Source organism: Periplaneta americana, chromosome 10 (genome assembly GCF_040183065.1).
Source record: "Periplaneta americana isolate PAMFEO1 chromosome 10, P.americana_PAMFEO1_priV1, whole genome shotgun sequence".
Classification (NCBI taxonomy): Eukaryota; Metazoa; Arthropoda; class Insecta; order Blattodea; family Blattidae; genus Periplaneta; species Periplaneta americana.
Window position 1 is genome coordinate 125,622,061 of NC_091126.1, and position 20,201 is coordinate 125,642,261.

At 35.2% G+C, this 20,201-nt stretch overlaps 1 protein-coding gene across 1 annotated transcript in view; it reads left to right on the forward strand.

The window, feature by feature from the left end:
* Positions 1–827: 827 nt before the first annotated feature.
* LOC138708012 (cytochrome c oxidase assembly factor 7B-like) overlaps positions 828–20,201 on the forward strand; it is a 73,055-nt gene continuing 53,681 nt past the window's right edge. The window contains exon 1 of the mRNA XM_069838121.1: positions 828–1,064. The gene's annotated coding sequence lies outside the window, so the exon portion shown is untranslated. The remainder of the gene's footprint in view (positions 1,065–20,201) is intronic.

Here is a 20,201-nt window from a genome sequence, read left to right on the forward strand (position 1 = left end):
GTCACAATATGTATTTTCTAAAGAGAAGTCCGTAGCTGCAATAAATGACATCTGCCACATTCACAAACTATAGACACTGCAAAAGAACTAATCACAGCAAAAATCGTCCCTATCCTAGCCTATGGGATAGGAATTATATGGACTCATGTCAAGAAGAAGGACCTAGAACAATTGAAAAAATTAAAAGCCAATTTCTAAAATGAATATCGAAGCCTCCAATACCTCTCGTGCCTATGTTGCCGAAGTGGCCTCCTTTTTGATGATGGTCACATAATCATCCTAATTATATAGATATTTTCTTCCGTACAAAATAAATGTTACAAATAAATTTGCAGTTAAGTGGAGCACTTATGCCGAATTTGAAAGAAAAATCCGATTTTTTTGTTTTTTACGCTTTTGTGTGCTGTTATATGTTGAGAACATGTGTATGTAAATTAAAATTGCCTGATGTCTTCCTAATGTCCTTATTTCGGCATTTAAATCAACGCCGGTGTCTGCTTGATACGCCCATTTTCACTAATTTTTAGTCATTTTTGAATAAGTATATCTCTGAAACTGTTAGAGCAGAGCTGGGCATCGGAAGCGCAACCAGTCTCTAAACGGGGACGCTTAATATTCATCCATGCGGAATCATCGCTGGGCGGTGTTAGGGATGGGGAAGAAAGGGGATGAAGAGAAATCATATGGCTCCCCGTGAGAGAGTAGAATCCGCTCTTGCTGCCCAGCCCTGTGTTAAAGCTACATTTATGAACTTACTCTCATTTGATAGGGAAAATCGTGTTCTTTATATTGGTGCCTCTGTTAGTAGCGGGATTTATTTATTTTTTTGTTTCCCGCATCTTTTTGTGAGTCAAGAGGCCTAGTTATATTATTAGCTTTCTTGTTGTGAGTACATAGTCGTTTTTTTACACGTTTGTGAGTTGAGACTTATTATTCAGAAATGGGCGGGTGTAAGAAGTTTGATAAACATAAATTTTATGGAAATAAGTACAACAAACTTGATAAAAACCAAATGATTTGAACAATGTAAATAACAGAGTCATGCAGTGGATGGCGATATTGAGGTTATAGCTATTCAATTAGTGTATATCAACGAGTTAGAAAGAGAAAGATATAGAGTGGTCATTGCGCCGCCATGTTTGAAGAAAATTGAACGACCGTCGGTAATGAACTTATGCGCCCAAAACAAAGTGGGCGTGGTGATAACTGACATTAGAATCGTCAGCTGTCTTAATTTCGTTTGCATAAATCAGTTAAACTGAAGTGGAAAAGCCTAGTATTTCGTCAAATACGTGCTAGGAACTTAATCTAAACGTATGCACGCTAAATTTAAAACACTTGAGCTATTCCTAGAAGGAATGCTTAAAAGAATAACCTAAGCAAAATTGTCATGTAGTATGACAAGAAGTCCTAGCAAATATACTGAAGAAAATGTTAATATTCCTAGGTTCTTTTAAATGCGACCTGCAAGATTGCCTATAAAATGAACGAGTATGATTCGGGTGATTTTATTAAATTGTTTTCCCAGTCTCTACACGTTGCAAAACTATTTACTCTACCATAAGATATAGAATGAAAGTAGGCCCTATCTGTAGTAAACAACCTTTATCTCCAAGCTTGTAACGTGGGTGAAACATGACAAAACATGCTTTCAGGTTTTTTGTTACAGTAAAGTATAATTATCATCGAAATGTGAACGTGAGGCCAACAGCCGGCTGGTCTGTCTGAGCCTTTCAAGGGCTGTGGCACCACAGATAATTATTAGTGTATAATTGAGCACCCACGTACAATAATGGGGTAAGTAGTTACGAAATATATTCATACTTACCCCATTATTGCACGTGGGTGCCCAATTATATTCTTTCATGTCCTTCCAGTCAAAATACTAACAACAATACGACCTACCCTAGAGTTTTGCGTTATTTTGGATGCGAGTGTCGAAATACAATTTTAATATTTGATTGCTATTACTAGGTTTGGAACGGAATTGTAGCGGTTTTATCCGTATTTAGTTTAACTTTATTACTAGTGAACCATTTATTTGATTAATCGATTGTCTTCGAAATAGGCCTACTTCTTATAAGCTACAGCTCATCGTCTTCTTGTATAAGCAGTTAGGACAGAAGGAGCAAAAATAAAGGATGCCGGTGTCGAAATACAGTTTTAATATTGTATTGCTATTTGTTTTTCACTGAGTCTGAAACGGAATTGTATTGGTTTTATCCGTATTTAGTTTAAGTACATTACCAGTGAACCGTTTATTTTGTTTATGCCGGGCGTTGTTACACATTTATGCATGAAAAAAATGCTGCTAATTAACAAAACTATGGACTTAACTTCATAAAATTTACATGAAATATGATATATCAGTTTTCTTTTTCCTTTTGACATTGTAGTTATATGCAGCACACACAACAGGCATGTTTTTTCTTCGTTTTTTTGTACATCTTACCTCCGTTATACAACATTGTAAGCAGACGAATTTTTACAAAGGTGAGCACTTAGCTCAGATCTGCCGTGTTTCGCGGTGGCACCGCAAAGAGCGCTGTACAGGACAACATGGCCACTCTATAGAATTCTCTTTCTAACTCGTTGGTGTATATAATACCCAAGTCTCCTACCCCCTTCTCTCCCCTGCCCCTCCCCCTCACTCCCCTCGCCTCTCGCCCTTTGCCCCACTCCCCCTCTCTGTCCCCCACTCCCTCTCTCATTATATATCCCCACTGTTAGCGACAAAGTTAGGTAGAGTTTGATGAGCAAATACGTATATTAGTTTAAATCTATTTTGCTATGATTTAAATCAGTCCACGGACAGTCATAAAACTTATTAATATTTTGTAATATACTCTCATTAGGATTATGTTGTTCTTTAAAAGTATTTTGAAATATATTCTCATTCGTTTATGTTGTTCCTTATCAATATTTACAAATATATTGACTTTAGCAGTAGATACTGTTATTTTTATTATCAAAAAATCTTATTAGGGGCTCGCGACAGGGACAGTTTGGCTGTGGCGCATGCGCGGACCTCTCATGCGGTGTCAGCGTGATCCTTACTTACCTAGATTTATTTTTGCGTGCACATTCGAGGTCAAACCAAGAAGTTCCCTTTGTTGCTCTAGTTAAACAGCTTGTATATACGAAGGTTAGGTTTGGTTAGTTTAGGTTTTTATTAATCAAGTCCGTGCATGCGCAGTTATCTCTCAGCCAAACTGTTCCTCTCGCGAGCCGCATGTAATACCTTGTGTTCGACTATGTTTTAATCTCCCCCAGTGTATATTTACGTAAATATTGCGAGTAGATTGCGTGGCAAACATTAACCGCAAATTTACTTTCGTTCATTTCAGTGATATTCCCTGAATCAAACCTTTTTTTTTTCCCTTTATTTTGTTGCAGGTGCGGTTATTCAGGTGAAGTAGGTGAAGTGTCACTTCATCTATTTATGTGTAAAACACAGTTTTACCTCGTATTAATAATTAATTGTAGTTATTACCGGTACCGTATTTCTAAAAAAAAAAGTTTTCTTTCCAGTCGTTATGAACAGTGTTTAGTTGTATAAATAGTACCTGGAACAGTCCACTGAATAGAATAATGTCAACTGTTATGAGCGCCGAGCAGTGTCTATTGGAACTTACAATACTGTAGAAGTGAAATTATTTGGGTTCCCATTCTCATACAGCACTTGGTTTCCATGGTAACGTGACGTCACTCACTAAAGAAAGATTGTATGAGTGAAGTGCGTTTCTGAGTCTTTCAGTTAGGCCTACAGAGAATTGTCAGACTTGTAGGTGGAGTAACCACTTTGCAGATCTAACAGTACTAATAATACAGAAGGGTTGAAGCTAGTCTCCAAGGCCGGGGGCTATTGTTTAAGGGCTGTGAAATTTTACAGTATGTACTATCTGACTCGAGAATAGTATTCTCTCATTCCCTGTGTCCAAGCAGCCATCCCTGCAGTGGTAAATTAGCTGGCTCTATGTTATTTTATCAGGAATACACCTCACATACATTCTCAAAGTTTAAAAGTTCTTTTCCGCGGCGTGTATTATTTCTTCTCATGAGCTCGTCAGTTTTGATCCAGCTCTTGTACAGTATTTGAAAGTTTAACGCGCATGTAAATGTACACATGTAGTTTATTACTGTGTATGTACATATTAACTTATTATTTAATGTATTTAGAGTATATTAGTGATAAGTGTATATAGTGTATTAATCCTACATCTAAGTGTATAGTATATGTTTAATCACTATAGCGTTATTATACAAATACGAGTACTTAGGTACCAGTACATAGAAAATATTGATAAATGAGTGCGAAATATGTATCCCGAAAATGACACGGTTTGTAATTACTTAGAAATACTGTTTTGTAGACTTAAATATGAGGATAAGAAAGATGTTTTAAATTCTGGACGACTTACAGTTCCATTATTTTGTTCTTTGTTTAAAAAAGTGCTAAGAAAATAGAGAAGTTGTATAAAATAACTTAAAAAAATTCTTCCAATGAAAGTAGGTTTTCTGTTTGAAAATATTGAAAATTTTATTCGGAATGCTACAACACAGGAGGGACTTTCATTATTAGCCCCATAGCTTTGCATAGAGATATACTGTCCACTCTCAGTTAAACTCAGACATTTTATGAAGACATCATCGTCAGGTTTGCTGCTTTAAAAGATAGGAGGATTAACTTGGTATGCAAGAAATTGGGTGAGTCCTGAAATAAATTAGTTTTCCTGCTTGCATGTGTTCTAGAACTAGTAAAATTGTACGTAGTTTACGAATAGTAGGCCTACTCATTATATTGGTAAAACTGTTCATGCATTTGTTTATGTGTACAGCACTTCACCTATTTTTTTTTACGGCGAGCCACTACTGTTTTGTTGTGATAACCTACTATAAGATCTTACTACATTTGCATTTTCTTTCAGTATATTCAGAACACCACCGTTATATTCCGTAAACCTTGGACTTGACTAGTGGAGTGAATTATTTAAGAATATAGTCGCGAATTTTACTACCACGATTTCGATTGACTTTTGTTTTACACGGCTCTGTATGGCCCGGTAACTAGTGGCCAGCATAGTCGGCATTGCTCTACTGTGCATATTATCCAGTTGTTCCAAAATGACAATGGTCAGGAAATGAACCTAAGATTTGTGTATGGTATGAGGTGTGTAGGAAGAGGTTTGGAAGCAGGAAAAACTTTGTGTTTGCTGTTGAATCTTTGTAATCCTTCTGTAAATTATCGTACATACAATAGCAGAATCACTTCAAGAGATGTCTTGAAGCAGTAGCTGAAAAGTGTATGAAGGAAACTGCAGCAGAAGATATTGAAGAAAAGAGGGATATACAGTCATTAGTGTTGCTGTAGATGGAAGCTGGCAGAAGGGAGGACACACTTACCTCAATGATGTAGTCACAGCTACCAGTGTGGACACAGAAAAGGTAATTAATGTTTCGTGCCTTTCAAAATCCTGTCGATGCTGTAAATCTGTAAAAATTGGCGAGACACATATCTGCACTTCTAATTATGAGAGGGCAAGTACAGGCATGGAAGCTGAAGGTGCACTCAGAATATTTCATCAATCTGTGGACACACAAAGAGTGAAATATGTGAAGTATCTTGGCGACGGAGATAGCAAAGGCTTCAATACAGTAGTGAACAGTAAACCATATGGTGATGGCACCATGATTGAGAAGTTAGAGTGCATAGGCCATGTCCATAAAAGAATGATCACCCAATTGAGAAAGCTGAAAAAAGACATGGGAAAGAAAGTCTAACTGATAGTGAAATTGACCTGCTACAAAATTATTATGGCAGTGCCATCAGAGCCAATACGAATGATTTAAATAATATGAAAAAAGCAGTATGTTCCACATATTTTCATAAGGTGTCCAGAGACGATAAGCCACAACATGGTCTGTGTCCCCAGACTGAAGATTCCTGGTGCAAATATGTGAAGTAGAAGGAAAAATATAAACACCATGGTCTCCCAGAAGAGATTATGCTTCTTATGAAGCCCATCTACCAAGACCTCAAAAATCATGACCTGCTGAAGAAGTGTCTCCAAGGGAGCACCCAGAACACCAATGAGTTCAACAACATGATATGGGGGAAGATTCCCAAGACTGTGTTTGTGGGGCTTAACACACTGAAAATGGGGGTGTATGAAGCAGTGTTGTCTACATGCTAAACACAAATTTATTGGCTTTCCATTGGTACTCTTCTTGCAAAAAAATAATTTACTAGAAAAATAGTAGTAAATTATAATTAAATTAAAAAAGTTAATTCATAAAAATTCTGAACACTGCACTGATTGAAAAAATTTTGTGTTTAGCATTTTGATAAAGGATGATAAAGTAACCCCTAAAAGTCATAGTTGTATCTGCAAAGATTTCAGAGAAAAGTGCACCAGAAATTTATAAATTTAACATTGCAAAAATGGGTAGTAAGTGTTCTCTTAGAGAACTGCTAATTTTTTCGTAACATTTATTTTGTCCAGAAAAAAAGAAGGCTACTTCGTCATTACAGGTCTTATAAGTAGTGTTGTGAAATTTAATCAATTAATCAATTTCTCTTGTAAGATTAATATATAAAAAATATTTAATCGAATAATCGAGTTGATTAAAATTAATCAATTGTACTTGATATTAATTATTATTTTGTTAATACGAACTCAGAGTAAAAATTCCAACAATATTAGTCTCTCAGAAATTGTTTACTTGAAACACAATAATACCGTTATTTTGTAACTGCAAAGCAGGTAGCATAGGACAAATTTTTGCACAAACACTTCAGAAAGAGATTAATATGAGGACAGCGACCTGGTCTACCCCTATTGAAAGTTGAAACAGAATGCGAAACCCGTATTAAGTTTGTCGGCTCGTCTTCCTAGCATATGAAATCCATACTTTTCTGGAATTCGTCTTCCTCAACCCTTAGCCGTGGCTACACTGTGTGCAAGTGAGAGAGTAACTATCTTCTTCTCTTTCTAAAATTTTGTAATCCTGTTACAATAGGGGCCAGTCTGCTATTCTGTTGCAGTTTCTTCACTGAGTCTCTAGACGAAGCTTGTGTGTTTAGTTTGCTAAGGGGGGGGGGGGAAGTCAGATTTCTGTGGTCTGTGAAAAAAGTGAAAACTCCATTATGTCATAGGCCTACGAGAATTTGAGAAGTAAACTCGAAACGTTTGGACTTAAATTGAACGATCGTGGAGAAGTGCTTAACAGAAAAAAAATTTCGTGTTTAATGATGCAGGAAACGTTATTATTAAATGTAGAGCAACACTTAATTCGGAATATGTGAATGCACTCACATGTTTAAAATCATGGATGAAGCAGTATTAACTAGGTGAGTCTTCATACTTTTTTTATTTGTGTTTGTTTAAAAAATCCCCGGAGAATTGACACAATAAATTATAAGCCTCCATAATAAACATGTTAATAAATAACTAAAATATTATTGTTCTGTAATACAACGATACAGTATATACAACAAAATTTTATACTTATGCTTATCACCAAACACAATTTAAATTTAAAAATAATTGTGTAGTACAGTATATTAAAATTTTTTTTCAAATCGATCAAAGCTCAATTAAATTCAAAGCATTAATCAATTAAATATTTTGATCGATTGACAGCACTACTTATAAGCTAATACACCCCTAACTAAACATTCCCAAATTTACAATCTGTTATTTACTTGATCCATGTATTGTGGGTCCCTATCACCACGGCGTGGCGCGTCCTCAGGTTGCGGATAGAGGAGACGGCCTCCAGATATGGAGGGTAGCTGCGAATATATTGAATAAGCAGTCGTGGACAGCCGATAAGGGGTGGTCCTCCAGCTTGGGGGTTGGGCGAAGGGCTAACAACCCATCACCGTAAAAAACAGCTTGTTACGTATCCCTATAATAAGCCTCGGAATAGGACTGATTCTCTGGCACGACCACAGCAAAGGAATAAGGATTTGAGATTTGGCACTTGGAACGTAACTAGTCTTTATAGAACAGGAGGGGTAACATTAGTAGCAAAAGAACTAGCTAGATATAGAATAGACTTCGTAGGAGTACAAGAGGTTAGGTTAGATGGGAATCGCATATCACAAATAGGAGATTACTTGTTGTATTATGGGGAAGGAAACAATAATCACCAATTAGGAACAGGATTCTTTGTTCATAAAAGAATAAAATCAGCAGTAAAAAAGGTCGAATTTATCAGTGACAGGTTATCATATTTAGTACTTAAGGGTAGATGGTGCGACATCATAGTTATAAATGCTCACGCCCCTACAGAAGAGAAACACGACCATATAAAGAATAGCTTCTATGAGGAATTGGAACATACTTTTGATCAGTTCCCTAGATATCACATGAAAATTTTATTGGGGGATTTCAATGCTAAAGTAGGACGGGAGGATATTTTTAGACCAACTATTGGAAAAGAGAGCCTACACGCAATTAGTAGTGACAATGGAGTTAGATTAGTCAACTTTGCCACATCGAAAAATTTAATTGTCAAAAGTACAACATTCCCCCAGATGGATTGACACACAACCAAATAGATCACATCTTGATAGATAAACGGAGACATACTAGTATAGTAGATATTCGAACTTTCAGGGGTGCAGACTGTAATTCTGACCATTATTTGGTGATTGGAGAATTAAGAGAAAGATTATCAGTAGCCAAGCGAGTAGAGCAACAAGTTAATATTACTAAATTCAATATTTTGAAATTAAAGGACGAGGAAACTAAGCAACATTATCAGGTCGAAATTTCAAATAGGTTTGCCGTATTAGCAAGTTCCGACGAAGTTGACAAAGAGTTAAATGTTAATAGCATGTGGGAAAATATTCGAGACAATATCAAAATTGCAGCTGAACAGAGCATAGGTTATTATGAAACTAACAAAAAGAAACCGTGGTTTGATGAAGATTGTTGCATGGTAGTAGAAAGAAGGAAACAGGCAAAATTGAAATTTTTACAGGATCCAGTTGAGGAGAAGAGAGATAATTATTTCAATGAAAGACGGGAAGCAAGTCGTACACTTAGGATTAAAAAGAGAGGTTACTTGAAGGAAAAACTGAATGAGGTAGAAACAAATAGTAAGAATAAAAACATTCGAGATTTATATAAGGGTATAAAGGAATTTAAGAACGGATATCAGCCAAGGGTAAACGTGATCAAGGATGAGAATGGTGACTTGCTTGCAGACTCTCCATCAATCCTAAACAGATGGAAAAACTATTTTGCGCAACTACTAAATGTACATAGGCCAAATAGAAATGATCGGGACGAAATTGAAATACAAACTGCTGAGCCATTTATACCCGAACCCACGCTTTCAGAAGTTGAAATTGCGATAGAAAATCTGAAAAAGTACAAGTCTCCAGGTATCGATCAAATTCCAGCAGAATTAATACAAGAGGGTGGGAGTGCATTATATAGCGAAATTTATAAACTTGTACTTGCTATTTGGGAAAAGGAAATTGTACCAGAACAATGGAAGGAGTCCATAATTGTACCTATTTTTAAACAGGGGGACAAAACCAACTGTGGTAACTTTCGAGGAATATCACTTTTGTTGACGTCGTACAAAATTTTGTCCAATATTCTTTTGAGAAGATTAAGTCCGTACGTAGATGAAATTATTGGAGATCATCAGTGCGGTTTTCGGCGTAGTAGATCGACTATTGATCAGATTTTTTGTATTCGACAGATAATGGAGAAAAAATGGGAGTATAAGGGTACAGTACATCAGTTATTCATAGATTTCAAAAAGGCTTATGACTCTGTTAAGAGGGAAGTATTATATGATATTCTTATTGAATTTGGTATTCCCAAGAAACTAGTTCGATTAATTAAAATGTGTCTCGGTGAAACATACAGCAGAGTCCGTATAGGTCAGTTTCTATCTGATGCTTTTCCAATTCACTGCAGGCTAAAGCAGGGAGATGCACTATCACCTTTACTTTTTAACTTCGCTCTAGAATATGCCATTAAGAAAGTTCAGGATAACAGGCAGGGTTTGGAATTGAACGGGTTACATCAGCTTCTTGTCTATGCGGATGACGTGAATATGTTAGGAGAAAATACACAAACGATTAGGGAAAACACGGAAATTTTACTTGAAGCAAGTAGAGCGATCGGTTTGGAAGTAAATCCCGAAAAGACAAAATATATGATTATGTCTCGTGACCAGAATATTGTACGAAATGGAAATATAAAAATTGGAGATTTATCCTTCGAAGAGGTGGAAAAATTCAAATATCTTGGAGCAACAGTAACAAATATAAATGACACTCGGGAGGAAATTAAACGCAGAATAAATATGGGAAATGCCTGTTATTATTCGGTTGAGAAGCTCTTATCATCCAGTCTGCTGTCCAAAAATCTGAAAGTTAGAATTTATAAAACAGTTATATTACCGGTTCTTCTGTATGGTTGTGAAACTTGGACTCTCACTCTGAGAGAGGAACATAGGTTCAGGGTGTTTGAGAATAAGGTGCTAAGGAAAATATTTGGGGCTAAGCGGGATGAAGTTACAGGAGAATGGAGAAAGTTACACAATACAGAACTGCACGCATTGTATTCTTCACCTGACATAATTAGGAACATAAAATCGAGACGTTTGAGATGGGCAGGGCATGTAGCACGTATGGGCGAATCCAGAAATGCATATAAAGTGTTAGTTGGGAGACCGGAGGGAAAAAGACCTTTAGGGAGGCCGAGACGTAGATGGGAGGATAATATTAAAATGGATTTGAGGGAGGTGGGGTATGATGATAGAGACTGGATTAATCTTGCACAGGATAGGGACCGCTGGCGGGCTTATGTGAGGGCGGCAATGAACCTTCGGGTTCCTTAAAAGCCATTTGTAAGTAAGTAAGTAAGTTATTTACTTGATTAATATTCTGTAATGCTACATGCTGTTGAATAAAACAAGATGGTGTGTTTATTCAAAGAGTTAAGAAAAGTGCTATGATATTAGAAAATATTTTATGAGTTTGTTATATTCTTAAATTCCATAACTTTGACTTGGACTGTGAAGATAATGAAGTTTAATGAAAAGATTATTTATACAGTGTTTGAAAACAATAATCAGATAGGTAAAGTAATCCTCAGAATTTAAGAATGTAACAAATTCATAAGATATTTTCTAATATCATAGCACTTTTTTTTTAACGTTTTTAATACTCACACCATCTTATTTATTCAACAGCACGTAGCATTCTAGAATATTAACCAAGTAAATAATAGATTGTAAATTTGGGAATGTTTATTTAGGGGCGTATTAGCTTATAAGGCCTACAGTGCCGAAGTGGCTTCCTTTTTGATGATGATCACATGGTCACCCTAATTATATAGATATTTTTTTCTGGACAAAATAAATGTTACAAAAAAATTTGCAATTCTCTTTGTAATGTCGTTTTATCGTGTTTAATGTGTCTTATTTGTTATGAAATATATACTTAAAATTGACAAAACATGTATTTTCAACTTACAAAATACATGCCTAAATTTAAAAAATAAAAATTTCTGTCCTCACCAATTAAAAAAAAGTATTAATATTGAATATCGGTGAAAACATTTGCATTGTTATTCACACTTAAGTTTACATAAATCAGTTCTGTAGACAGTAGTACATACCAGAGTAAGAGTAAGTTATTTTTTTAGAATCAGATATCATAAAATTTTTTTTGATTTCCTATTGTCAGTAGGAGCAGATGAGTTCTGTTTTATAATGTGATAACGTGAAATTATGTGTCATTATTGGTTTTTTGATAGTTTTATTTACTTGTATTTTTTTTATCATCATTTGTTAAACTTTAAGAAAATTAAGCGATGTACTATAGTAAGAAGAATTCCAAATGTTCAAGTTCTAACCTTAACAATGATGTGGAATCTCAAAATCGCATGCAGAAACATACTTAAAAGATATTCTATGTCATTATTGCATCTTGTTTAAAGGCTAGAAATGCTTGCGCTGAACATTCCTTATGTAGTTTCTAGTGCTATGCAGCTCTAAGTTATGATTAGTATGAAATATAATTTATGTTGAATGATGCTCTTTAGAATAAGAAAAATTTTGAATTGCGAAAGCAGTAGGCCTACTGCATTATTGTAGTTAATGCTGTCTAGGACTAGAAATTTTATAAATACAATAGCCTGGATTATTATGACATCATTTCCCAATAGTGCAGTTTAGGACTGATAATAACAGTGACATTGGCAGTTATTATTGACATGCAGGAGTCAACAATAGCATAATAATTATGGTATAATTCTGTTATTATGGTTTATTACTATTGTTCATGAAATAACCTCTGTGGGTAATTGAAACATTCTGTATGACTGTTTGGAGGTTACATAATATACTTGCAGTATTTTGTTATGATATGTTAGTTGCGAGTTTCGGTTAAGTTGAAGAACAAGAAGAATTTCACAAATTGCGAAAGAGTTTCATCCGGATCAGAATTAAACTTCTGTTGATGTGAATGTGTTTGTAAGTATAACCTTAAAATATTTTATTTATCCAAATCATCATATTATGTTATGAAGTTTTATATATTAGTGGCTATTAAAAATATTATAAATCAGTAACAGCTCTTGTGACCTTAAAATTGGCTACCAATTAATTATTTATTATATAGACAATGTCATTATTTAATCCTTTAATTTTTTTTTTCATGATTATGAAAATGTTAGGTCTACAACTTGTACATCGATAAGAGGGCCAAGACAAGAGTTTTCACATAGTCTAGGTCATTTAAATTCCAACAAAATGATTATTACCGATCTACAATTCAACATAAATGATGGCAGTTTTAATATTTTAGGTATAAATAAATGATACCATGTCACTGGAGTGGTGCCCATTTATGAATGGTGATTTCAGTCGAACAACAAGACTACAGGAGTTGTCAGAATATCTTAGCCCCAGCTTTAGTTTTGAACCTAACAACTGAAATTGTTAAGAACGCATATTATTTCTCAATGGCATTGATGCAAACAACAAAGGTAACATCAAATATTTCCCCATTTTACTTAAGTATTTCAGCTTAATGGGATGAAAACATGCCTTCTAGATTTTTATGAAAATAGTGACGAGCCTTCTGAAGCAATAGCTCATGATATAGTGAAGAAAATTGAAGACAATAAGTTGCATGTTACTAAAATGTCTTCATACTCACCAAACAATGCCTCAGTTAATTATGGCAAACACAGCAGTGTCTTTGAAAAGCTGAAGGACAAGAAACCTGATATAGTGAAAACCAATTAAGTCTTATCTGGCCCATGCTTTTTGTACAACTGGTCCAGAGATACGTGTATGAAACTGAATATTGATATTGGAAATCTTATTCTAAAGTTCCGCTCTCATTTTTGTTACTCAGTAGCAAGTACTACACACTTTGTCTTGCTAAATACTCATTCATTGTTTCATTAGATGCTAATATGATTGTTGTTTTTTTCTTTTTGAATTGAAATATTCTTGAAAAAATGTATGCTCAAATTATATTTGCTAGTGTTTTCTATGCCTCACGAGCTGTTATGCAGTCTACAGTATGTAGGCCTTCTGCTTATCAGATTACCACACTTAATACTATTGTAGCCAATGCATTTTCTTCATTCTGTTTAAAGTAATTTGTATTCACCAGTTGCATGTCCCCACAAATGGTTACACACCAAAATTTTTGTATTGTACTTCCAGACATGATTATTATCACCACTTAGTTTATTAATTTTATCATCGTTTACCAGCTTTGTTAGATTCATATACTGGATTCACTGTTACTCATTTCTTTAAATCATTGTCATTATAGCCTGACAAATATTCACTGTCTCTATTATTGCAGTGGTGTAGTTTCTCAATTTTTCTTGCTTAGATTTAGATTATTTCATTTTCATACACAGACATGGGAATGAATTAAGTTAAACGTAAAACATAAACATAAATGGTACATAGTTCCTTCATTTGATTAATTTTAATAAGGAACGTTGCATACTAAACAAAACCACAAAAGAAAAATTCAAGGCCCCCATACAATGCCATAATATTAAACATTCACCGCTGCAAGTTAAGTAGCCTATATGATCTGAATAGGATTACTAGAGTTTTAGAATGTAAATAAGGAAGAGGATAAGGTTGAGCCTTGAGGAGTAATGTTTATTGCAAGAAAAATGCAAATAATATGAGAGAACCCCATATGCACACTTTGCCATTTATTGTGTTGCCATAGTTGTGTACAACTTTAAAGCACCCACACTGAATTAAAACTTTGCAACTTATTTTATTTTTATTTTATTACTTACGATTAAAACGCAATCAAATGGTTCTCTGCTACTAAATTTTCTAATAAACTTACCTAATAAACTTACTGATTTCTAGTGAAAATTATAGATACATCTTTATGAACTGAATTTATCGCATTACTGTATAGTACAAAGCAAGGAAAGTAGAATAAAAGATACTGGCCACCAGGAACACCTCACACTGCTCGTGACATCATCTGCCGGCAAGGCTGGGACTTGTAACATGCCTTGTACTATGAAAGCTTCGTACTGAAGATTTTTATGGCACCCATAAAAAGACCATTTTGATCCCAAACAATTTCTCATTTATTGTGGGCTCTTTAGAGATTGTGAAACATTGTTAAAATGCTTATTTATTTACAATGGGGATATGAAAATAATACAGAATGAGTGTCTAAGAAGAATATTATGTTATTGTGCTCAAATTATAGTTGGTGATTTTCTTAATTTTCTTCACTGTTTTATGGCTAGTTGTAGATGATTTACTTTTCTGTCCTTGTTGGTGTTTGTTGAGAGCTTTCATGATGATCAAGTTCTGGAGTATCATTCAATAACGAATGGATTTATAGGCCTACTAGAGATCTTTCGTTCAGTATATTAGCAAATGTTTGTGCTGTGTTTTGAACTTGTTTAATGTAGTCCCATGCTACTCTTCAAAACACTTTCCAAATTTGTAAACCACATGAAACCAGTCAACAGGAGGACGAATATTTCTCCATGAAACACACTGTAACCAATCGGAATTCTTACTTTCACAGTTCTTTTTCTTCTTCACTATAGAGAGTTTGTTTGCAGTATAGCCTATATACACATAGATATTTCTTCTTCAATTGGTACAAAATACTTTGATTTCACTGTCATTGTTAACTCCACCCATATGTTAAATCTTGTGATACTGTTGGCCCAACGCTTTCTCCAGTTTGCGAAACAAATCCAGTGTATAATAAATTAATAATTATTTTTGTTGCCTGCCATATATCACACAAACCTCAGATGCCACAGCATTTGAAATATGTGTCAGATTTACTTTAATTCCTAAGTCTTTCTGATTTTGAGGACCCATGTCACTGACAAAAGTACATAGGTACTTTAAAACCAGAGGCTTGTACAGAACTTATAATTTTTTTTATAATATTGAAAGCATGATAGTGCAATCAAACATAAGTAGGCCTATTTGGCTGATTCCATTTCCCTTTAAAACTACGAACAAATATGCTCTGACCATAATTTTATTGTATGGTCCATGGCAACAGTCGCTTGTTGGGTCATAAAAAATATCACTGTCTATTTTCATTCTGTTGTAACACAACCAGGGCCGGATTTAGTTATAGTGCCACCCCCGGGCAGTGCTAAAATTTGCCGCACTCTCACAAACATTTTATAAGTAGCCATTATACAGGTCATGTTTAGTTTAAATTAGTTTTAAATAAAATATTACAATTCAGAAAATAATAAATGACTGGAATCAAAATACATGCTTTTAACTTGTGAATTATAAAGTTTTCTTCGCACTTTCTTCACAGAGAAAGCATTGGTGATGTCATGAAGTTGATCTGACGAAGCACATCAGACTTGATGCAAAGAAACATTCAAACTTTCATTGTTGAAACAAAATTGATTTGTGAATGGAAAGCTGTGGTTTATTTTTAAGCATTGGTTTAGTTGGTGGTATAATTATTATGAGTATTTCTTACTTCGATAGGAAGTATAAAATAAATTGAAAAGTAAAATCCAATTTTTAAATAAATATACCTTTCATATCGAATTATATAGTGCAAATGCTCGAAAGTGACTAACAGTATTGTTGACGGTATATTGTACTAGAAATGTAACTGAGAGTTGTGGTTACTATTCATAGCGATCAATAATAAACACATCCAATTTGATTTTCAACAATGCATTCTTGTTTATACAAGCATTTCCATAGTATAACAACGTGATACCGGTATTACAATATAATATGCAGGTGCACACTTTCCTTTTGCTCTCGCCGCGACTGTGACAATGCGATAACAAAACAATATCCGTCTTCACGAGGTGTTCACAAACAAACTTCAAAAAAGAGTTACCAACAAGTGTTTTAAAAACAAATTTCACTGTAAAATGAAAATGAGAAGAAAAAAGGAAGAGAGAGAGAGAGAAAATGCCGTTCCCCTGGAAATTGCTGCCCTAGGCAACTGCCTAGGTTGCCTAGGCCTAAATCTGACACTTAATACAACATCATATTTTTCATTTTAATTAAGTCTGACAGACACTCATTTGTCGAAAGACGTCTAAATAAAGTACATGCACTGGGTAAGGAGTAATATAAAATATTCCTTATGTATTCTGAATATCTATTGAAATTGCACAACGTGTCACAACTACTGCAATATCATTACTATCCCAAAATTTAACATGAGCCACGAGTTGTGGTTTTACGTTGGCATTCTGAAAAGAGTTGTTCATATTTAACAAGAAATTATTTAGATTTTGAATGTTATTTCTCAAGTTCTGAAATTCTTTGTTTGAATTGAATATTTTGTCATTTGCTACTTGTAGTTCTTTTTGCACTTTATCGTTTACTGCTCAAATTTTAATAACTTCTTCATTTACCTTCTCTTCAGTATTTTCACATTCACTACATGTATTTGATGTACCTGGCTTCAAAACTTAATACAGGAGTTTCTCCTATTGCTTAAATAAAATCTTGCATCGCATTTGTCCTTTCGGATATCACACTGTTAATTACTAGATAACAATAAATGAGGTTCGGCCAAATTTTTTAGTTTCAGTTTGTGTTGTAACCCTAAAAATTCTGCTTTAAGATCGCGATCATAATCAGAATTGTCGCAATGATCGAACAAATATACAATATTTCATGTCTATTACTATTTGCTGTCTTACACAAATATATCCACCTTTCACGAACAGTCTGTGCCTTTGGATATCGATTGTAAATTATGTTTTTATCACCACAATTTTTAACCGAAGGTTTTACATGTTGCTACTGCACAAGTGCAAGGAATTTTTATAAATAATTATTTTTACACCCACTAAGAAATACTGCAGAACTACACTACAAAATTGACAAAGTAAAATTGAAAATAAATTACTTAAAGTATTTATAGAAAGTAAATGGATGGTAAATTACGTTTTCGTCACCACAATTTTTTCCTCTGTTTTACAGGTTGCTGATGCAAAACTGCAAGGCATTTTCATAAATTATTCCCATTTGCACTCACAACAAAGAGACTAGTGAAGTGCTTTGTGTGGAGATTGTATGTGTACATTACGACGAAGTGAAGAGAAGCATCTAGAAGCATTTGAAATGTGGATCTGGAGAAGGGTGGAGTGTGTGAAATGGACAGACAGAATAAGAAACAAAGCTGCGTTGAAAAGAACAGGTGAAGAAAGAGTGATGCTGAAACTGATTAGGAAGAGGAAAAGGAATTGGCTGGGTCACTGGTTGAAAAGAAACTGCCTTCTGAAGAATGCACTGAAAGGAATGGTGAATGGGAGAAGCGTTCGATATCAGTTGATAGACGACATTAAGATACATGGATCATATGTGGAGACTAAGAGGAAGCAGAAAATAGGAAAGATTGGAGAATGCTGAGTTTGCAGTGAAAGACCTGCTCTTGGGCAGAACACTATGAATGAATGAATTTGCACTCACTAAGAAACACTGAATTATCAAAATAATCAGAACACATGTACAATATTTCAGACCTGAAACTCTCTGTTCTCTTACACACATATGCACTGAATTACAAACTTGACATGTAAAACTAAAAGGAAATTACTTGGGGCATCTCTAGGAAGGGTGAAAGAGAAATGGACTCAACTTTATATGTCTATACAATTTGTTCAAATGCTTTAACATATCAAGATCTACCAACATGTTTCTTCTGCTGGTTTTATGTTGGAGAAATTATAAAGCTTCTCCGAGAAATCAGATGTCAGAAATATCTTGGTGCATTGCTTTCCATAGCTTAAGACAAGACCTAGCCTATTTTCCTTAAGTGCTACAGAGAGATTGTTCTGGATATGTGAGCAAGTTGAAGGTTCCAGTCTCGACGGCAGATGATGTCACGAGCAGTGTTTCTCGTGGCCAGTACTTCTATTCTATTTTCCTTGGTACAAAGTGTATTATGATTATAGATTTTTGTTTCTTCTTTAGCATTAGCAAGCAAGGTTGAATTTGTCTTAATTGCTTCAAAAAATGAATGACAACTATGATTAAAATTTAAGGTAACTTGGACCTCGGCTTTCGTGAAGTCTTTGGAACATCTACTCCTTTCATTTATTTTTCATAACAGATACCCTCTTTACATAGGCATTCGAACCTGATTAGACAGACAATAGGATACCAATATTAACATGTGTCTGACTTCACTTCAAATGGCTTAAGTAAAGAAATTGTTGGGACCTTGGTAGCTTGATTGATGAATAAAACACACGTGGACTGTAGAAAATGTACGTTTTATTGTCCAGCGGCCTCTTGCTGCAACAGTACACTTCCATGACACTTACAGATGCCCTGCTATTGCAGAGTTACCAACCTTGAAGTCCCAGACTATGGCAGAGTTCCAACCTTGAAGTCCCAAACATACCACCCACCTTAAATGTATAACATTTAACAAAAATAGAACAGAAATTGTTAATAAAAATACACTGAAAATATTGACAGCCTTTGAAAACATTGCAAAATTAACATGAATTAACATTGGGCAACAAACATAATTTACTGATAGGCCGTTTGAATGTTCCATCTTTATACTTGTTTTTTTGAAAGATGGGACATGACAGGAGCGTTGCGATCGGAAAAACAACTCAGTGTCACATAGCATGGTAGGCCTGTTGCTATGGTAACAACGGTTGAGTTGCCAAACTTACCGTTCCCACGTGGCAAGTGCTTAATAGTTCTCATGGCGACATTTATTGTGCACACAATGTTAGCATTGGTAAGTTTCGTGAATGATTCTCTGTCGATTTTTGTATTGTTTTCTTACCTTCGCGTCAATTGTAAATGAATGTTTTAACGTCAGCCATCTTAACCTCAATTGCTAGCGTCCATCAGCTGGCAGCATAGTAGTTCATATTGGGAACATAGTACTGTAGTTCCAAGCTCGGCTGCTTAACTGTCATGTCCCATCTTTCAAAAAAAACAAGTATAGTTCGAATGGTCCACATCTGTGGAGTAACAGTCAGCGCGTCTGTCCGCGAAACCAGGTGGCCTGGGTTCGAATCCCGGTTGGGGCAAGTTACCTGGTTGAGGTTTTTTCCGGGGTTTTCCCTCAACCCAATACGAGCAAATGCTGGGTAACTTTCGGTGCTGGACCCCGGACTCATTTCACAGGCATTATCACCTTCATTTCATTCAGATGCTAAATAACCTAGATGTTGATACAGCGTCGTAAAATAACCCAATAAAATAAAAAAAAACAAATAATTCGAATGACTGCTACCCTAATTATTCCATCCCTTCCTGGAATCACTTCTTGAATCACGGCCAGCTTCCACTGCATAGGCAGCAGGTTGTCTTCTTTCAGCAACACTGCTGCACCTGGCTGGATGTTTCCTTCCTTCGTACACCACTTGGATCGCTGCTGCAAGCCATTTAGATAGTCACACGACCATCTCCTCCAGAAGTCTTTATGCATCTTCTGGATGTGTTCCCAACGAGATAGGTAATTAATCAGTGACGAGGATAAGTCTGATTCAGGATAGGACATTAAAGGAGTACCTATAAGAAAATGACTTGGACTAAGATAAGAGGGATCATCAGGATCATATGATATGGACGTGATGGGTCTGGAGTTGAGAACTGCTTCAACTTGACATATTAAGGTATGCAGCTCGTATGTCAAGTAGTTTGCTCCAATGACACGTCTTAGGTGA